Here is a 21,119-nt window from a genome sequence, read left to right on the forward strand (position 1 = left end):
CTGGTCGCGGTTGGGGGGTCCTTAGGATTGAGGCTGCAGGCGTCATCTGGAGGCTTGACGCAGGTCAGGGGTCGCCGGATCTCGGGTCAGGATCGCCGGGGGGACTTCCTCATGGTGTTTGTTCACTCAAACACGGGCCGGGCTCGGCGGGTGCAGGGGGGGCTGGATTCGCGGTTTCTGGCTGGCACCAGAAGCTGCAGTTTAAACACGTCCGGTGTTCACGGGAGAAACAGCTTGGAAAGAGAATGCAGGCAGGTCCTCCGGGGTTTTTGAGGTTGCTGGCCGCTGGACACGCCGGGGTTTCACTGGAGCAGGTTCGAGGGGAGACAGGCCTGTAGGGCTGGGGCCAAGTCAGTGGGCGTCGTCCTCTTGTTAGCTCTGCACGGCTTCTCATCCTTCTTCTTTTCTTGTGGTTGTTGGATCTGAAGAAGGAAGGTTCAGGGTGCCCCTAAATACTAAATTTAGGGGTGTTACAGGTAGGTAGAGGGCAGGGACCGATGGGTCCCTTCCCTGGGGATGCGTACACCCCCTATTCTGCTACTCTCCAGTGGGAGGGGGGCAGGAGCCTGTTCCTGGTTGGCTGGGCCCCCCATCCTCAAGATGGCGGGGACTCGAGGTTGTGCTTCACCTCGCCTCCCCACCTTAGGGGTGGAGTTGGCAGAGGTGGGCACACCTCTCTTCCTCACTGGTTTTTCCTGTCGGTTCTCCCGCCCAAAGTGGGGGGTAGAACCAGTGGGGACCAGTTGCTGAAAGCAGCAAATGGTCTGGAGAGGCTCACAAAGGCATGCCTTTGAAGCTTCTCCTTCGTGAACCCTGCCCATCCTGGGGGAGGAGGCTTGGCACTTCGTCACAGGATATGCATTGTTTCAGGCCCCCGAGAGCAGCAGGCTCTCGACCCAGGGGTCAGAAACATGTCTGGTGGTGGCAGCCTGCGCAGCCACTCAGTCAGGTCACTGGTAGTTGGTCGTTTTTCAGGGGGCATCTCTAAGATACCCTCTGTGGTGCATTTTACATTAAATCCCACACTGGCATTAGTGTGGGTTTAATGTGCTGAGAAGTTTGATACCAAACTTCCGAGTCTTCAGTGTAGCCATTATGGTGCTGTGAAGTTCATAATGACAACCTCCCAGCACCATATCCTCTTAATAGCAGCACTGCACTTACAGGGCCCAGGAATGGACCTGGGCCCTGTAGGGGAAAAGGGCTCATGCACCTGTACCCTCACCACTGGCATAGGGCACCCAGCTAGAGGGGTGACTGATGTATGCCAGGGCAGGGGTTTGTGGACATGGCACACAGGGATGTGTAAGTGAACAGCTGGTGAACTATCACCAGTGTACTGAGTGCACAGCTGGGTGGTCTGAAGAGAACTCTTAGTAAAGACTTTTACATCAGAATACTGAAGTAGGAAAACATCAACAGTAATTGATCGAAAAATGTATTCAAAAATAATCCCACGGTTGGAGTCAAAGAAACTCTTTTATGATCCATTCATAGCAAACAGAAAAAATGCACATAGCTTCAATAAATGAATAACATTGAAGATTCTAATGAAACGATATATATAAGCTTAATAGCTAACAGCGTGATAGTACGTCAGTTCATAAAGAAGTGCCCAATGCATTTCGGGATTGGAATACATCCCTTCTTCAGGGACGCTGTAAACAAAGAAATAAACTTGAGGAACAGATAATACAAATTACATCTTTGTCAAAATTCAAAGAACAGATAGAAACCAAATACAAGATGCAAGGTCAGGGAGGGAAAGGAAAAAAGACAACTGGTCAGTTTCAAGCTTTAGCAATTCGTAAAAATTGTGCCGAAAAGTAATTTAGAGATGCAGAAACAGATTCCTCTAGCATGTGGAACCAAGAAAACACGGAGAAAAAAGCTAATACGGAATGAGAAAAAGGTCACCGTGAGTGTGAAATAGCCCAGTGAAGGAAAAAGGTGTTGTGTTAAAAACTGCGTGTGACTGTGAATAGTCTGAAAAACACTTACTGAAAAATAAAAAGACGGAAAAACTCTTAAGATCCGCTGTTTTAATTAAAGATATCAAGAGCTTGATGCACGAAATCTGAAACCCAAAACGAAAAAATTAAACACAAGGGAATGGAGGCAGGAAAGCTGGAGAAAGTGAGTGAAGACTGTGTGCGCAAACTTACTGAAATGGGGTCCCTCGTAAGACACTGCTCAGAAAGTAATGTGGTGACTGAAAGCAGGCGTGGCAAGGAATGCCACCGTGCTGAAAGGAAAATGAATAAATAGAGTGTAAGTGTGATAATGAGAATAAAAGTAAGTATCTCTTCCAAGCCTGTACTGTGTGGAAAATACCTGGGATCGAAGGTCACGAGGGGCGTGTGGGTCAAACGTAGCAAGGCTGGATAAAAAAACAGAGAAGCAAAGCGGGTTACCTACATGTAAACTGGGATAGAAAAACGAAGAACACAGAGTGACCGGTACCGATGTGTGGTGTTGGGGCCCTAGGCCCTCATGCTAGATAATAACGGACACAGCACACTCGGTTAGGTAGTGGGTTAACTGGCCACGAGCACGTGCGCTCGGCCCTTTTATTAGCCTAGTCACCTGACCCAGTGACGTAGGTGGTGGGTGGGTGTAAAGTGTATGACTTATACTTCTGAACACTAGAACGTGTCCATGCTAGGACACTACATTCCTCCCAATTTTTAATAACAAAAACCCAGAGTCAAATGTCCAACCTAGGGGAGAAAGAAATATATATACAGAGGTAATACAGTGACCAAACATACAGAGGTAATACAGTGACCAAACTTCTGCAGAGTCGCTCACGCTTCAGCAGCCTGGAGTCACAGACGATGTTCTTCCTGTCGCGGACGATGTTCTTCCTGTCGCGGGTGATCACCAGTTCACTGTGGCACCAGTCATGGGTGCTCGATGGAGTTAGTCTGTTTGACGGCTCTACCTTGAAGTTGTTATCACAGTCTTTTCTTCGCTTTACTTTCTTGGCGACAAACGCAGATGTTGAGTTCTTTTGGTTCAGCGCTAGATATCGCCGTTTATCTTTTCGTCCAGTCCTTTTCTTTATCTGTGGCGTGTGTTCTGTTTTGCAGAAAGACGGGTTATTCGCAAGACACCCCTCTCACCAGGATGCCCCTCTCACAGGTGTTCCCCTACCACGGGATAACCTTGAGGCCCTCTTCCTCAGATCTGGCCTGGGTTCAGTGTCCTGTATCGTGTTACTCCCATGCCGATAAGTACGGGTGCGGAGGAGACGGCAGGTCTCACCTCAGATGCCGCAGTCAGACCTGGAGGGTGGCTGTTGGCTCCTGTCTTTAGCACGCAAAGTCTTCATCCTCCTGAGACCTTTGCTGAAGGGCAGCTGATGACCATCTCTCGTCGCGGGGATACTCTCTCTCACCGGCATCCCTGAGGCCTTTGCCCCTGAGTCACCACGGCTGGCATTGACCAGTGTCCGTGTAACCCCAAAGGTGGGTGTTTTGAATGGTCTGGCCTGCTCACCTCTGCAGATCCCAGGTGTGCTGAAAGCATCATCAAACAGATGGTCTTTTCTGCGTGCCACGGGTGTTCTTCAGGACTTGCGCACTGTGTTCTGACGCTTGTCACCTTCCTTGTCTTTTAGGTGTGAGTAGTCTTGCCACACTCTTCTCTCTTTCCTCTATTTCTTTCTCCGTGAGGATGTCATGTCACTCTGACTTCTTCTCCTTCTTCTTGCAGTGGCAACCGTGCCACTCAGATCTTTCTTTCCCCTTTTCCTTTAAGTGGCAGACGTGCCACTCCGATGTCATCTTCCTTCTCTTCTTGTAGTGGCAGACGTGCCACTCCGATATCTTCTCTCTTTTCTTGTAGTGGCGGACGTGCCACTCTGGCCTCTTCATCTCTTCGCTTCACGACCTACTCTGGACCGTTTCTGTTCTCCTCTTATCTGGCCAGGCTTCTCCATGCAGCGCGCGCACTCTGCACGTGTTCCCCCTGGTCTTGTCCTCGTCCGAGAACACTCTCTTCATCTTCCTCAGCATTCCGAGTTGGGGTCGTGACCTTCTCTTCATCTTCTCCTTTTCACCAATTGCTTTGGTTGAAGTTCGTGGGGCCATGCTCATGGTCTGCTTCGTTCTTCTCCCTTTCACCAGTTACTTCGGTTCTTCTTGAGCTTCTTGGACCACTTGTAGGTCCGCTCTGCCGGTCACTGGCAGGATATCTTTGGTCTTGTTGTCAGACCTCTTGCTTTGTAGCTTCATTGACCCGTGCGTCGGTCACCTCCTTGTGCAACTCCTGGCGAGTCGGCTTCTGTGGTGCGACCATTTGGCTGGTCGGCTTGGCCTTTGTGGTGCGACCATTAGGCTGGTCGGCTTCACGAGGTGTGTCGTGTCGTGTGACTACCTTTGTCCGCTGCCTTGTCAGGCGCTGGTGCGTGCTACTCTTCGTACCGTCGTGGTACATCTTCAGTGTAGCGTTGCTCCTTGTACCATGATCACTTGATGTGGTGGCTTCTTGGCGCCACTGGGTGTTGCTCAACGTCCTTGCCTGCCAGTGTTGGATACTTGCTGTGCCCATCCTCTTCAGTGGGTTCCTCTCCTGTAGGCGCTGCAGTGTACCTTCCGCGTCCGGGGTACAACTGCGCTGAGTCCGTTTGTTCTGTCGAGGGTTCGCTCCACTTGATGCGGCGACAGCGCAGTCCTCGCTGGGGTGGATGCGGCTCGACACCATTTCTTCTTTCTTGTCGCTGTGGGATAGCGCCGCATCCCTGTGGCACACCGTCTCTTCACCCTTTGCAGTTCTGTCGCATTCCTGCGCTTCTGGCACATTCCTGTGCGCCTCCGTCGCATTCCCGTGCGCTCACCATCGCGCCTCCGTCAGACCTTGCGGTACGTGCCTTGCTGCCTCTCTTCCTTGCGCAGCGAGCCGTCGGTCTCCTGTGGCTGCTGGACTTCCTTGGATTGCTGCATGCTTGTTTGTTTCTTGGTGTCTGCAATACCACCAGTGGCCACTGGGTGGCAGTGTTGCTTTTCCCATGCAGCAGCAACCTTCTGTGCTGCCAGAACTCTATCCCTTGTTTTCTTTTCCACTTCTCCAGGCTTCACTCGGGATTAGGAGAGCTGGAGGGGAGCTGGAGCCAGGCAGACCAGTGAAGTCCAGGACACGTGGCAGCAGGTAAGTCTTTGTTTTCTACTTTTATTTATTTGAAGGCAGGAGGGGGCACAGGCAGTGTCAGTGGGCTGCTCACAGGGGAAGGAGGAGGCATCACTCGGGGACAACGGCAGTCTGTGCCATCACTCGCACAGCTTTGGTGTACTCTTTTTTTTTTGTTGCATTCATCTGTGTAGAGGCAGGGGGCACAGGCATTGCAGTGAGGATGAGGCATCTTTCTATGGGCACTTGTTTATTGAGGTGCAGGGGGCACAGGCACTGCAGAGAGGATGAGGCATCTTTCTATGGGCACAGTGGGAGTCAGCGCCTTCGCGCACATGTTGTGATTTACTTTCGGCGGCGCTGGCCGCTTGCTTGCAGTTCTTTCGTGTGCTGCGAGGTGGGGCATATTCCTCCGGCCGGCGGCGGCCATTCGTTACTCTTACGATCGCCCTCCCTTGCGGCAGCTCCGTGCAGTGTTCACGCGGCAGGGAGGGGGTGGGGGTGCGCTCGTTGAGCTCCTTACTGCGGCGGCAATTATATATTTATTACCGCGAGCGGCTCCGGCCGCATGCAGTCCTTGGGCAGATCTCCCTCCCTCCCTCCCGCGGCAGCCTCGCAGACTCCTCCTGCTGCGGGGGGGGCGAAGTGTCGGCATCTCTGTCCCTATGCGGGGTAGGCACCCGCTGGTTTAACTTATCACTCTGATCCTGCTTCGCGGGTGGGCTCCGCTTCTCGTTTCTGCTTCCCCCGCCCCACCGCAGCAGCGCCTCAGAGCTCACACGCTGCGGGGGGGGGCGCCGGGACACTCGCCACCTTCTCGTCGGTGCTGCGCTGGGGGGTTCTTACGCTTCGCTGACAGGCCGCGGGCCGCAAGCGCTTCCTTGTCTTCTCACCCTTCATATGCTGCGCGGCGGGCAGGGGTGCCGGTGTCGTCCCTTGACTGCGGGTGGGCTCAGCGTTGCCGCTCGTCCTGGCAATGGGTTGGGGGTGGTTAGCTACTCCACCCCCGCCCTCACTGGCTCCAGCAACGATCACGGGGCCGTGGTTGGCTCCCCCAGACCTCCGATCACGACGATCCTCACGCTGGGTCGGCTCCCGCTTTGGATGGGGTTATGTTCATTTTACCCCGGGCTCCTTCCTCACTCACCGGGGCTCGTCGCGGCCAATGCGGGTGGGCTCCGCTCGGCGTGCCTCCCCTTCCGGGCACAGCGGTAGGGTCGGGGTGAGCACCCGGCCTCCGCCTGCAGACTTCCGGCGTCGCGGCCGATACGGGTGGGCTCCGATCGGTCCGCTTGTCTTCGGGGCGCTTCCCCCTCCACCAGGGTCACAGCGGCAAGCGCCTGAGGCGCGGGGTGAGCTCCCGGTCGCCTCGGGGCACACTGCGGGCTCCGCCTCGCCCTGCCGGCTTCTCGGCGCGTCGCGCCTTCTTGCAGAGGGGGGGTGACCTCAGTGGGAGCACTCCTCTCCCCCTCACGAACAGAAGGGCTGCTGCGGCACGCTGGGGCTCACAACCCTCGTCGCCAATGTGGTGTTGGGGCCCTAGGCCCTCATGCTAGATAATAACGGACACAGCACACTCGGTTAGGTAGTGGGTTAACTGGCCACGAGCACGTGCGCTCGGCCCTTTTATTAGCCTAGTCACCTGACCCAGTGACGTAGGTGGTGGGTGGGTGTAAAGTGTATGACTTACACTTCTGAACACTAGAACGTGTCCATGCTAGGACACTACACCGATGCGTGCAGCAACAAAGTGATTAGCAAGCAGGCGTGTGGATTGGTGAATAAGACGACGGGGACGGTGTCATGTGAGCGCCAAGAATAAACAGAGAAAGTAATTCCGAGCTGAACGGACGACAAGCGCCATGTAAAGGATACTGTGGAAACGAAAGAAATGGAAAAAGACTGGTACAAGACATGAAGAGATAAAGCTCAGAGAGGGTGCAGTAGAAGTTGGGAGAGGAAATAAACGTAAACAGACTGAGTAAACAATAATAAACAGAGAAATGAACAACGGACTGAAAAAAGATGAGGAAAGCACCAAAGTGAAGGTGCTGCTCAGGCGGAAGAACTGTGCTGTAAATGGTGAAAAGAGTACACTAACTGTGCTGTAAATAGTGAATGGTGAAAAGAGTACACTAAAAAACGAAAGTGTAATAAAGGCAGAAAAACATAAACAGACTCAAAAAACCGAGACCAGAATTGTAGAATGAATGCAGAAAAATAAAATAAAAGAAATGCATGTGGGGTAAAGGAGAGAATTGAATCCACTCTTAACTGAGGGAAGGGAAAAAGTGTAAAAAATAATGTCAAAAAGTTCTTACGTTTAAACAGTAGGAGTGCGCTAACTTTCTTGAATTCCACACAGGGATGTGTGCCATGTCGACTCTTTGTTTTGTTCTGCACCCAGACACTTAGCCTGCAAAGGCAGTGTGTGTGTGTCAAGGTACAGGGCCTCTAAGGGCGGCACAATAAGTGCTGCAGTCCTTTGGGGCCTTCTCTGGTCTCAGTGCCCTGGGTACCTGTGGTACCATTTACCAGGGACCTACCTGTGGCCAGAGTTGCCAATTGGGTTTTGTTTTGGGGAAAGAACACAGGCCCTGGGGTCCTGATTGTCAGGGCCCAAGAGCACATCAAGTCAAAGAGCATCAGTAGGCTGTCAAAAAAAAGGGGGGGGGGGTTTACTGCAACAGAAACCCACTTTCTCACACACAACCATCTGAAAAGAAGTTTGAATTTTCATGTATTAAGGTCCACAACTCTCCTTCATTTCACAGAACCTAGTAACTTCAGCTCATAACCAAAAGGTCATTACTTTCATAGACATCGCCAGATATGGAGAAAGGTGGCAGTATCAATTTGCTGGATTGTGCTTGGGTCTTGATAAACAAGCTTAATCCACAAGTTTTTCCCTGAACCTTCATATTATTCATGGACGGTAGGCCAACAGACAACACAGCCACTTCTACTAAGCATAGAAACAGCCTTCTTACTGAGATTGATCGCAAGCTCTCACAATTGGCCACAATGGAAAAGAGATGAGAACACTGGAATGCAAAGAGTTCCACTAAATACAATGGAGTGGCTTGGGCCTGCAACTCTAGGTCAGGACCATTAACAACTGGTATAGCCCTCAGCAGCTGGCTATAAAAAAAAGCAAATAAATATGTCCAAATAGGTCACCAATTTTATCTGCTGCTGAAGAGTGCAACACACAATGAAGACTCCGTCTCCCCCGACATCGGTTTCCTCACGGAAACGTGGACGAATCCCAGCTGGAGCCCAGACATGGTCATCACCCCGCCATCCCCAGCGGTTACAAGATCACCCTCAAGTACCCCACTGACCGACCAGGAGGCGGCATTGCCATTGTCCACAAGAACTCCCTCCACCTGACCACCCACACGGATGACCCTACAACAACCATGGAACATCTCCACTTCCAGGACCAGACCGACCCCAACACTACCCTCTGCAGCACCCTCTACAGAGACCTACTGTCCCCCGCCTGCCCTTCACCGACTTCATCATACCCCAGGCACTCGCATCTACCGATTACATCCTACTTGGTGACCTCAACTTCCACCTGGACAACCCCAATGACCAGAACACTGCATACCTTCTCGAGAACCTCGCCAACATCGGACTCAAGCAGCTAGACACCACTCCGACCCATGCAGCAGGCCACACGCTCGATCCCACCTTCCCTTCTCTGCCAGCAAAAACATCACCTGCAGTCACATCTCCAAACTCCTCTGGAACGACCACCACTGCGTTCATTCCGCCTTCACCAAACCCACCATACACCACTGCACCCACAGCCTCCCCACCCCCAACGTAACTGGAACAAGATCGACTAACATCTCACTGCCTCCCTCAGCACAACCACACAGTAGACATCCAACAACTCCAATATCGCAGCACGCAACCTCCACCGATGAATCTCCAACAATTCTGACACACTGGTGCCACTCAATAAATCATCCGGCAAGCAACACTCCAAGAAAGCTAGTTGGTTCACTGCTGCCCTCCACAAGTCCAGACGCACATGTAGACAGCTCGCAAAGAGATGGAGGAACAACAAAACCCTGTAAGGCCACGTAGCCTTCAAAGCCGCCGTCACGGCACACCACCACCTCAAAACTATAAAGAAAGCGCACTCCAAGACCGAATCAACACCAACGCATACAACAGCAAAGAACTCCTCACCATCATCAAGACGTTCCCTAAACCCAACAGCGAGACCACAGAAGTCCCACTCTACAAAGACCTCTGCAACAAACTCGGCACCTACTTCCAACACTAAATAAAGTAGATTTACGACAGCTTCAACATCCAAGACCCGCCCATCACTCCCACCACCAACACTTGAGACGGCGACGCTCCCAAACAGATCCTAATCAACTGGAGCCCGGTCACCACAGACGACACTGTCAAGACCATGAAGAGCATTCACTCCGGAGCCCCCTCGGACCCCTGCCTGCACCATATCTTCCACAGAGCTACCACCTCCACCGCAGAGATCAACCCCCTGCTAAAGAAACCGTCCAACGACCCAACAGACCTCAAGAATGTCAGACCCATCTTCCTGCTCCCCTTCCCAGCCAATGTCATTGAGAAGGCCATCAACACCAAACAACCCAAGTTCATCTAAGCCAACTATATCCTGGACTCCTCCAAATCCGGCTTTCGAAGCATCACAGCACAGACACCACCCTCCTTGCCGAAACTGATGACATCCTCTCAGTCCTCGACCGGGGAGAAACAGCAGCCCTCTTCCTCCTAGACCTCTCGTCTGTCGCGTTAGGAAACACCCCCCCCACACACACACGGACCGCTCACAAAATCTCGGGATCATACTGGACTCCTCGGTCAGGATGAACCGCCAGATAAACGCCGTCTCCTAATCATGCTTCCACACCCTTTGCCTTCTTCGAAAGACCTCAGATTGATCCCCACTGAGGTCATAAAGTCGGTCACCCATGCACTCATCAGCAGCAGACTCTACTACGGCAAATCACTCTATGCAGGCATCAATCAGAAACTTCTCAGGAAACTACAGAACGTTCAGAACGCCTCAGCCAGACTGGTCCTCAACATCCCCCGCCACAGCCACATCTCCGAACACCTATGAGAACTCCACTGGCTCCCAGACAACAAAAGAGTCACATTCAAGCTCCTCACACACACCTACAGAGCCCTCCATGACGCTGGACCAGCATACCTCACCACCGCCTCTCATTCCACATACCCACTAGACACCTCCGCTCTGCCGAACTGGCCCTCGCCACCAATAATCGGATCTGCAAGACCAAGACCAGAGAAAGAATCTTCTCCTACCTCGCCCCTCCAAAACCTGGAACACCCTGCCTCTCAACCTCAGGCTATTCCAGTCACTTACCCAATTCAGGAAGGATCTCAAGACCTAGCTCTTCCACTGAACCTCAGCGCCCAATAAGGCCTGTAGCTACCCCTCCCCCCGTGTCTTGAGAACCTAGTGCAGAGGTCTTCAAACTTTTTTACTCTGAGACCCCCCTAAGCAAAATGTTTTGAGGTCAGGCCCCCCTCCAAAACTTTATGACAAGGATTGGGGGCGCGGGGGGGACATGGCTGCGTGCAGGGAGCGGGGCTTATGAGATGATTTCAGGAATACTTTTTCTATAGCTTATGAACTGCACCAAATATGAGACTTATAAAACAGCAAATGCATCAAACAAAAACAGATATCCCAAACAAACTGCTCCCCATAATTGGGGTGTTGTGAGCCTCTCACACTCTTTGACCCCAATGCAACTATACCTGCTGCACTAATAATAACTGCAGTCCTGGGTAGCAGGCTATCTCCTTTACCTCTTTTACCTCTTCCCCTCCATGATGGATCATCACCTCTGTCCTAATGCTTGAAAGGACAATAAGCTATGATGCCCCTTTTTTTAAAGGTAGACAGTCATAATTGTGATGCAGTGGGCCCCCAAAATCCCTGGGCCCAGTCCTGCTGCATATGCTCCTTTATGATAACCAGCAGTGGCCACTTACACACTTGGCAGCAGTACCAGCTTCACTAATGAATGTCCCTTTTAAAAAAAAAAAACACTTATATTGTCCCCTTCTTTGGGGTATCTCGCTGAAGAAGCTGTCTCAGACCATTTGTAAACATAAAAATGAGTCTGCATACAGTGCTCCCTATTCTGGGCCTTCTCTTTGACAATATCCATGAATCTCGCTCCTTTCCTCTGTCTCCTAGACCAGTACTATGAGGCCACAGGGGTCTTCTACCTGCTACCCCATGGACTCAGCTTTCACAAAAAAACTGCCCCTGAATGGTTAATACTGACTTTGAGATGCCTCTGCCTGAAATTGAAGTGCGGGTGGTAGTGTAGAAAGTTAAAAAAGAAACCATGGAATTATGAGTTTCTGCGGCAGCGTTTTCCACATAATTATCAGTGTATTGCATTTGCTACATAATCTGCAGATTTCAACAACAAAAAACTTGATTCTAGATCAAACGGAACAAAAGTTACTTAAAGCGTGACAAAGTGTTCCGGAGCAGTGGAAGGCCCTTTGCAAAGATTGACTGGTAATCTTGTGGTTGCTTGCTGCTGTATTTGGGTGCTACACTGGTACTAATGAGGTGAAATATTTCCCCTGACAGTGTTACCGTGAATTACAATGACAAAATAATGAAGTAATGCCAACCACAAAATGTGGCGCATTGTGCCGCATAATTTACCTTTTCTTGCTGCATAATTTAGTCAAACCTGCCGCATAATGTTGTCCTCTTCTGCTGAATAATTCCAGTGGATATGCTTAAAGCTTTATGGTGGCAAAGATCTATTCTTTTTAAGATGTAATGTATCAGCTGGGATCTTGATTAGTGGAGACACTTACAAAAATGTCTGCATTTGATACAGTTTGATTACTTATTACTAAAAAGTATGTTTTGTAAGAACTTGCTTTATCTCAATCACTGCATCATGTTGCCGCTGCCTAGCTTAGAGTATGTAAACACTGTTTTAAAATAATGACTTGCATATTAACAGTGCTTTCTGCCACAGGCTTTGACCTCATAGCACTATATACAGGGTCATTGGAATTATGCGGCAGGAGAAGACCAAATTATGCAGCATGGTTGACTAAATTCTGCAGCAGGCAAAGGCAAATTATGCTGCATATTTTGTGATAGCATTACTGCACTATTTTGCTATTTTTACACTTGTTAACATTGTCCTGCCGTTTATTGCCCCTCATAAGTACCACATTAACACCCACATATAGCAGTAAGCAACAGAAAGGTGACCAGTCAACATCGCGTAGCGCTGGGGGTCCGCAGCGTACCTACGGGGGTGGGGGTACGCTCCATACCTATGGGGTGGGGGTACGCACCGTCCATAGGGGGGGTTGGGGTACGCACCGGGGTACGCACCGTCCATACGGGGGGCTGGGGGTACGGCGCGTACATACGGGGGGCTGGGTGTACAGCGCGTACATACGGGGGCTGGGAGTACTGCGCGTACATACGGGGGGCTGGGGGTATGTGCTGGGGGACGGTGCTTACATACGGGGGCTGGGGGTACGCACAGTCCATACGGAGGTGGGGGTACGCACCGTCCATACGGGGGTGGGGGTACACACCGTACCCCCAGCACCCCGTATGTACGTGCCGTACCACCAGCCCCCCCGTATGTACACGCCGTACCCTCGGTTCACGTATGTACGGCATGTACCCCCAGGCCCTTACACCCTGCCCGTGCCTGTACGCACCCTACCCCAGGCCCCTACACCAGCACCCTCACCCAACCTTGCGCATGTACGAGTCGTACCAAGCCATAGCAAATGTGAGCACTGTACAACAACATGGCCGATGTACGCACCTCACAGATGCGAAAAACACACGTACTGAACAAGGACACTGCAAAACACCACAAGGAGAGTCAATTCGAATCGCACAACACCACAAAACACGTCCAACAAGCCCAAATACATCCAATACACTGACCTGCAACAGCCAAACAGGTAAACAGAGGCCCAAAACACAACCACTCCTTATAACACACCCACACAAAGTTCAAACACAGCCACACCCACAAATGGACCAATAAAAAGGGCCCACACACACAAACCATGAGCCTTTGCAACAGACCCACTGCTGCCAGACCCCACAGACAACCCACAGCACCATACTTGAACCTTGACTACACCTTACACTTGCACACCTTCACACAACCACCTTCACAAACACCCCCTCATCACATTCACACACACACCTTCACAACCACACACACACACCCACAACCATCCACACCCACACTCTACACCATGCCCACAGACAGGAATCCAAAGTTCACAACAGCGGAGCTGGAGATCCTTGTCAACGAAATCATCAGAGTCGAGCCACAGCTCTTTGGAACATTGGTCAGACAGACCAGCGTAGCAGCAAAATCAGCCATGTGGCAGAGGATCATCGAGAGGGTGAATGCTGTTGCGCCCATCAGAAGGACCAGGCATGAATGCCAAGCCAGGTGGTACGATCTGCGGAGGACGGTCCGCCACAAAATGACAGACGAATATAACCAGGGGAACATCACTGGAGGTGGCCCGCCCCGCAGAGCGGTACACTACCATCCCTGGGAGGAGAAGGTGATGTGCACGCGGCCGCCGGTGGGAGTACACGGAGTAGAAGGAGTCGCCGAGCCTGGTGAGACACAAACAACTCACCCCACATGGGGGGAACCGCATCAACAACCCAACTCACAATAATGCACGCAACTACCCCAAAGCCATCACCGGACACAACCACACTCCAAAAACACACACATGCCATTAGCGGTTCCATTCCCCATGCACCAAGCAAGGCCATGCCAAGTCACAGGCCACACAAAACACCAACACAAGACAGGATGTCCGTGATGCCGGGAGGGTGGGCCTCCAAAATCACATTGTGCAACTCAGAAGCAGACACCAATGCCCTCAGCCCATATGGCCTAGGGCAGAGCTATACAAACAGTGTGTCCCGACACTGTACTGTGTCACCTGCAAATGGCGGCCGCGTTGCAGGATGACATGGGTATGAAGGCCCAATTTGCACATAACAGCAGCTAATGAAGAGGCATCACTGTGAAAGAGTGTCAGCACACACTGCCGCAGCAGCGCAGACTCAGAGACACTCTGCCCAATGGGGGCCAGGAGATTCTAAACAAAGCCACATGAATAAGCCAATGGCCTTTGAAAGACCTGCAAAGTGTGTGTGCCCAGGAAGCTGGGCTGAGGTGACAGAGGGTGACAGACAGACGGAGGGAGAGGGAGAGAGAGGGAGGGAGACAGAGGGTGACAGAGGGAGACAGACAGAGGGAGGAAGAGGGAGAGAGAGGGAGGGAGACAGAGGGCGACAGAGGGAGACAGACAGAGGGAGGAGGGTGACAGAGGGAGGGAGAGAGGGAGACAGAGGGAGACAAAATCACCCTTGGGTGGTGTGGGCATGTCCGCTCGTCAGCAGGTGGACTGTGTGCATGTTGACAAGGTCTGGCAGTGCGTGAAACACCCCTTTTTCGTTTGGAAATCACTGGGCCATGTGTCAAACTGTGCACAAGTAGATCCTTGCTGCAGGCACAAACCTAACCTTACACCCAGTATACCCACTCACTGTGTTTGTTAGAACCCAGTCACAAATGCATAAGTTACCTACCTGCATTCTCCAATAGATATGAAAAAGCACCATTTGGCCACGTACAGTGCAACACGTAAGACGGTTCTGCAGCGCTCGCTACGCACGCTCGCTACACTGCTCACTGCCTTCAAAAATGATGCAACAACAAAGAGTGTGTCACACATAGGAAAAGTGTTGAAAGCTGTGGCCAAGGGACATACCCATGCACCATGCACAATGCACAGGGACTTGCCAAGTACAGACAAGGTAGATGACACTTGGCCCTGCTGCAGACAGCACAAGGCAATCCTGTGACCACTGTACACTCAAACACCAACTCCACATGCCACCTACCTACCACAGGAACTCACATTCACTGTCATGCCAGCATGCACCATGAGGGGATAGACACATCACCTGGTAGACCCAATGACAAATCACACCACACCCAACAGCATGCCCGGTCACACACACCCCCCCCCCCCTTACACAAGCACACACCCCCGGGGCAGCCAACGCAAATTGGCACTCCCACAATGGATATGTGACACAACAAGACCAATCCATAGCCAAATATGCATCCCAACACTCATTAGACAGGCCAAATAACCGGGAGTACATATCAATCTGTCCTCCGCAACATACCCATCCACAAGTGCACTGTGAGAGGAATGCTAGACATATCCAACTACCCAGAGGAACTGTGCCAACTTGAATATGTATGAAACATGGATGACGCATGAAACACTATTAACGTCGTCGATCTCCCCCCAACGCTGGGGGGGGAAGAATCACAGGACCAGGCTCGGCGTGACGATGATCCCACCGGCAGCGACAGCTCTCACCACACCGTGGATGACCCCGACCAACCTGGCCCCTCTGGTGCCCAAGCACCTGCAGCACCTGCGTCAGGTACAACTGTGCCAACCACCACCCCCATTCCTGCCACATCCCAGGTTACACACAGGAGCCCTGCTCGCACACAACAACGCAGCCAGTCTGACCAGGAGGGACAAGGTACTCTGGGCACCCAGGAGGAGGCAGGCGACCCCGCAAATGCCATCCCTCAGGGGTCCCAGAGACCCGATGTGCCCACAACGGCAGGCCAGGCTCAAGTGGGCAGGGGTGGTACTGTTAATTTCGGAACCATGTTGGTAGCATGGTCCTACCCTGCCGATTTTGGTATCAGCGAACCGCAAATGACTAATGCGGTATGTATGAGTGTTTTCGTCATGTTTCACCGATGAATTCACCGTGTATACGATACTACGTATCGAACCCTCGGGTTCCATTTTAAAAGGGTAACCATTTTGTGGTTGCCCTCACATAGGCTGCGCATTGAGGCCATGCCTAGGCCTAAAGGACACGCAATCTTTTTGTGACTTCCTTGTGACCTGTGCAAACTGACTCCGCTGCCCGAGGTCAGTCCTGCCCGGCCGGTTCCTTTTTACTGCGGCCGTATGGGATTAGCATCAGGGCTCGACACATCATAAAGTCGTTCTTCCCACACGAACCCTGACCAATCTCTTTCACACCTGACTCTGTTTCCTACTTTATGGCTTGTTTTACGAGTAGGAGGTGTCCGTTTTATTGGGGTCTGCTGATATCTGATGAGGGTTCTGAGCCTCGCTGGGTAAATAATTATGTGCTGACCGAGCTGAAATGTGGGATTGTCATCATGACTGTGCTCTTTCTTTGAAGCGAAAATATGTGAACGACCTCTTGTAAAGTAGGGGCGGTGTTGCCCAGAGCGTAATATTCTGTATATAAGAAAAGACTGGTTTTTGGTTTGGGGCAGTCTCCTGAGAACATACATCGTGTTGTACTTCTCGGATACCTGTGATTGGTCTGCAGCCAATAAATACGATCTTTGACTTCACCTAGAAGACTCTGTGTTTCTGTGGTCTGAAACAGGAAGAACTCGAAGTCTTCGGGTGTGTCCCCTGGCACCGCTGGGTTGGTTCTGAAAAACCCAGTACTTCACTCACCACACCGTGAATGACCCCGACCAACCTGGCCCCTCTGGTGCCCAAGCACCTGCAGCACCTGCGTCAGGCACAACTGTGCCAACCACCACCCCCATTCCTGCCACATCCCAGATTACACACAGGAGCCCTGCTCGCACACAACAACGCAGCCAGTCTGACCAGGAGGGACAAGGTACTCCGGGCACCCAGGAGGAGGCAGGCGACCCCGCAAATGCCATCCCTCAGGGGTCCCGGAGACCCAATGTGCCCACAACGGCAGGCCAGGCTCAAGTGGGCAGGGGTGGTGGGAGTGGGGGACGGCGGAGGCGCGAACCTGACCAGACAGCTGAGGAACCCGTTATGTCACACGTCCGCAATATCCTGGAGACATACCGGCGTGACACCAGGGGCATCAGCCAGGTAGTGGAGACCCTCGATGAGATTAAGAACATGCAGGCCGAGCAATATGCCAGTCAACAGCAACACCAAGGACGGATGGAGGCAAGACAGGCTGAGCTCGTGGCGGTGCTAACGGACATGAGCCGTTCACTCCGTCGGATTGCCGAAAACATGGGCAACCCTCCCTGTGCCACCAGGCGATGGTCAACACCAGCCACAGGGAGGGATCAGGAGGAGGAGGATTCGTCCGACGGAGCATCACAGACATCGTCACGGCCTGCTTCTGAGGGTCCCCCGAGGAAGGTGGGTCGTCCACGCAAAAGACCGTGAGAGTCAGCGGACCATCACCATCTCCCAGGCCACCTGGCCTGGCACCTGGCCCTCTGGCGCAACAGCAGTCCTCATCCAATGACATTCTCTGCCACATGGACTTGCTGGTCACTGTCTGACCAATGTTGACAAAGACTGTGGCATGGACTCTGATGACTTCCAATGGCAAGGATCCCAACTCCCCCTGTGAACTTTGGATTACAGACACCCAGCGAGCACCTATTTACATTCCCCCAAAAACGTACCCCACCACTAATAAAGATCATAAAAATCACAAGATGATGCCGTCATTTTGCATTATTCCATAACTTGTGTGTGTTGGAAAGTCAAACCATGCCTGAGTTTTGAAGTAACTCCAACCATGCATACCCTGGGGTCTGAGTCTGGCACAGGACACACATGGGTCACAATGTATCATCCAATACAGACATGGAGCACCATACTCACCCGTGATGGGCCCAACCAGCTTAGGGGGTGCCTGCACAACTGTGCGGACAGACCTATTTCGAAGAGCAACAGTCATGCGCAGAGGTCAGGGATCATGTGGAGTGTCCTGGGGTGGGAGTCCCAGGTTTGTGTAGCCAGGTGGGAGAACTATGTCCTGCATGCTGGAGTCAGGTGGATGTGGAGAATGGTGGCCAGGCCAAGGTTGGATGCATGGAGATGGCACCATGGGGTCTTGGATGACAGTGCCACAAGGTTGTGTTGGGGTCGTGGTCATGGGCTGCATCCTGAGTGTGGGCGTGGATTATGAAGGTCATCCTGCAGCTGACAGTGATCCATTGCAGCTATCTCTGTTGGAGGGTGATGTGGCTGGGTTGCCGGATGTTGAAGCAGAGCTGTGCAGATGCACCCTGGATGTGGACAAGTATCATGGGAGTTGTAACGTACTTGTCCGTAGAGTGCAGGGTAGGATTAGACACGGATGTTGTAGTTGACCTGGGGGATGCTCTGTCTTGCCTTGAGGTGGATCGAACTGTGGATCTTGTGCATAATGCAGAGTGTGCTAAAGCCTGAGGTACAGATGCTGGTGATCAGCATAGCACATGTGAGCAAGCAATCCATGATGCACACCAGCTCGTGTGCGTGGACACTGTGTGCCTGTGCAGGGCCCTTGCGGGTGGGACACAAGCAGTTGACCCAGCTGTAAGGGGATAATCCGCAGATGAACACCTCAGTCGTGTACAAGTCCAGCATCAGGTGGCCGATGTTCAGCCATCTGCCAATGGATACCATGCTTTATTCAATATGAGAACTGGCAAGGACTGCGTCTTTGGGGAGGGTGAGGAGCACCTGGCTGGCAATGGGACACCAGATGATGATGAGATGCAGTGCGCATGTCATGGTGTAGAGGGTGATCCTGGACACATTGTAGACTGACACGCTGAGACATGATACCTGTGCCATGTGTCCCACTACGACACCATACTACATGCAGAGGCCTGGAGTACCACTCCCATGGCCTTGTTGGGGTACAGAGCCGGTGGGGAGTAGGAGGGACATGACATGGTTGGTGTGACAGGGCCTGGAAGGCGTACCAGCGCTGTGTAGGCAGTTGGAGTTGCACACTCATTATGCAAAGGTGTTGTGTGGGGAATGAGTGCATGCCTGAGTGCATGCAACAGATGTATTGGATGGACATTGCTTGGTGGGTGGCCTCAACATCACGGTGTAGCGTGATGTGGCACATGCAAGGACATGAGGCACGTGCAATGTGCACGTAGCATGTGCAGACGGTCCAGCCTTTCCCACCGCAACTGTGTCACACACAAGCAGATTACACCAAAATGAATGGGTAGAGGGAGGAAGGGGGGTGCGTCTTAGAGGCGTGTGTGTGAGGGCAAATATAGAAACTCTGTGTGCCCTTGCTGCAGGGCCTGCAGCAGCAGGCGCCATGTCCTGAAAACCATGCCACAAGTTGCACACAAACACAAGCATGTCAGAAAGGACTACTGCAAAAGGTGTATGAGAAGGAAGGAGTGTCTGGTTCAACATAGCACACACACAGACAATGGATGCACATGCAGCAAAGTGGCCGTTGTGGGGACTGAGATGCCAAAATACCTACACAGCCATGTACATCATGCACAATACATATCATAATCCCTGACAAACAGCTTGCATCTTGCTACTCTACACATAGACTCATATGCACAATCTGTGACAACTATGCCAGACATGCCGCATGCACAGTGGCAAGAGACCTGCATTGACAGAGATGAGGCACCTTGGAGGCTGAGGGACACCTTTATTAGTCATGTTTGCCGGTAGGCAAATGCATCTATATTAACATATGCACAGGTCATGTGGATGAACATGTGGAACCTACACTGGCACCCCCCTTTGCACCACAGATGCAGGAAATCCATAGAACTGGCACACAAGTGACGGGTTTGAGGCAAACACCCCGTGCTGCTCACGGAGAGGCTGCTATTCACCATTGAGCCTCTAATGGGGATGTCCCACACTATGTCAACCCGGTGCATCCCGTATGTTTCCGAGGGCAGTGTTACACACATTGATGCCTTCATCTCAATCCACAATCACATTACAGATGACTGTCACCAAGTGTGACTATCAATTCAGGTGAATCCAGCTCCATGTCATGTGCCCCATGGTGATTCTACATGTATGCAAAGTAACCAAACATGAACAGGAGCAGTGCACACACATTCCAAACAAATAACACACCCAAAAAGCCGTGCTGCATCCCTTACCCTAAGGTGAATTTTCGACATGTCCATGCATGTTACGCTGATTCAGCACACGTTGCTGTATTCATGAGGAATAGCAGGAGCAAAACAATGCCACCAGCAGACAGCATGCGCAAATACCTGGGGATGAGAGACACACAAGAAGTGAGCCAAAAGAAGCACATCCGCATGCATGGGCATGTACTCGACACGTATAAGGTTGTCAACATGCTAGGTGAAAATAGTGTCTCAGGAAAGACATTCTTTTATTACACCATCACTCGAGTGACACATCCAAACACACCTCTGACTCACTTGCCATACATGCAGATGGACCCACACATTGCAACACATGCCACACAAGGCTCAATGCATGCACACTCAGACACTGCAACTCACCACTAAGCAAAGAAGTTGCCTATGAGCCGACTCCGGATGTCCTCTTCCTCCTCCTCCTCAACATTACTTGCCTCGTCACCAAGCCCCTCATCCTCCATGGGTGGATGTTCCTGCTCATCCGGATCCAGGATGAGTGGCACAGCTTTCTCCACTGCCGTGTTGTGCAGCATGCAGCACACGAGGAAGATTTTGCAGACCTTCACCGGTGCATATGGGAGTGCGCCGCCGGTCTTGTGGAGGCACCGGAATCGGCTCTTCAGGAGGCCAAAGGTCCTCTCTATCACTCTCCTGGTCTGCCCATGGGCGTTGTTGTACCGGTGATCGCCAGCCGTTCTGGGGTTGCGGAGAGGCGTGATCAGCCATGGCATGTTGGGATAGCCAGAGTCCCCTACATGGAAACATCATGGACAGAAGTGGGTCAGGAGAAGCAGTAAGACAGAAAGATGATGCTAAATACAGGAGTAACAGAGTATACCCACCAACAAGACATGCTCGTTCGTTGCGCAGCTGCAGCATCATTTCAGGCACCCTGCTACACCTCATGATGTAGGCATCATGTGC

General features: G+C 51.9%; 1 protein-coding gene and 1 long non-coding RNA gene across 2 annotated transcripts in view; one reads left to right on the forward strand and one right to left on the reverse strand.

The window, feature by feature from the left end:
* LOC146871941 (STE20-related kinase adapter protein alpha-like) overlaps window positions 1-21,119 on the reverse strand; it is a 366,775-nt gene that overhangs the window by 299,372 nt on the left and 46,284 nt on the right. The window lies entirely within an intron of this gene.
* LOC146871942 (uncharacterized) overlaps window positions 5,098-21,119 on the forward strand; it is a 286,199-nt gene continuing 270,177 nt past the window's right edge. The window contains exon 1 of the long non-coding RNA XR_014981245.1: window positions 5,098-5,151. This is a non-coding gene — a long non-coding RNA (uncharacterized LOC146871942). The remainder of the gene's footprint in view (window positions 5,152-21,119) is intronic.

The sequence above is a fragment of the Triturus cristatus genome, chromosome 1_1 (genome assembly GCF_964204655.1).
Source record: "Triturus cristatus chromosome 1_1, aTriCri1.1, whole genome shotgun sequence".
Lineage (NCBI taxonomy): Eukaryota > Metazoa > Chordata > Amphibia > Caudata > Salamandridae > Triturus > Triturus cristatus.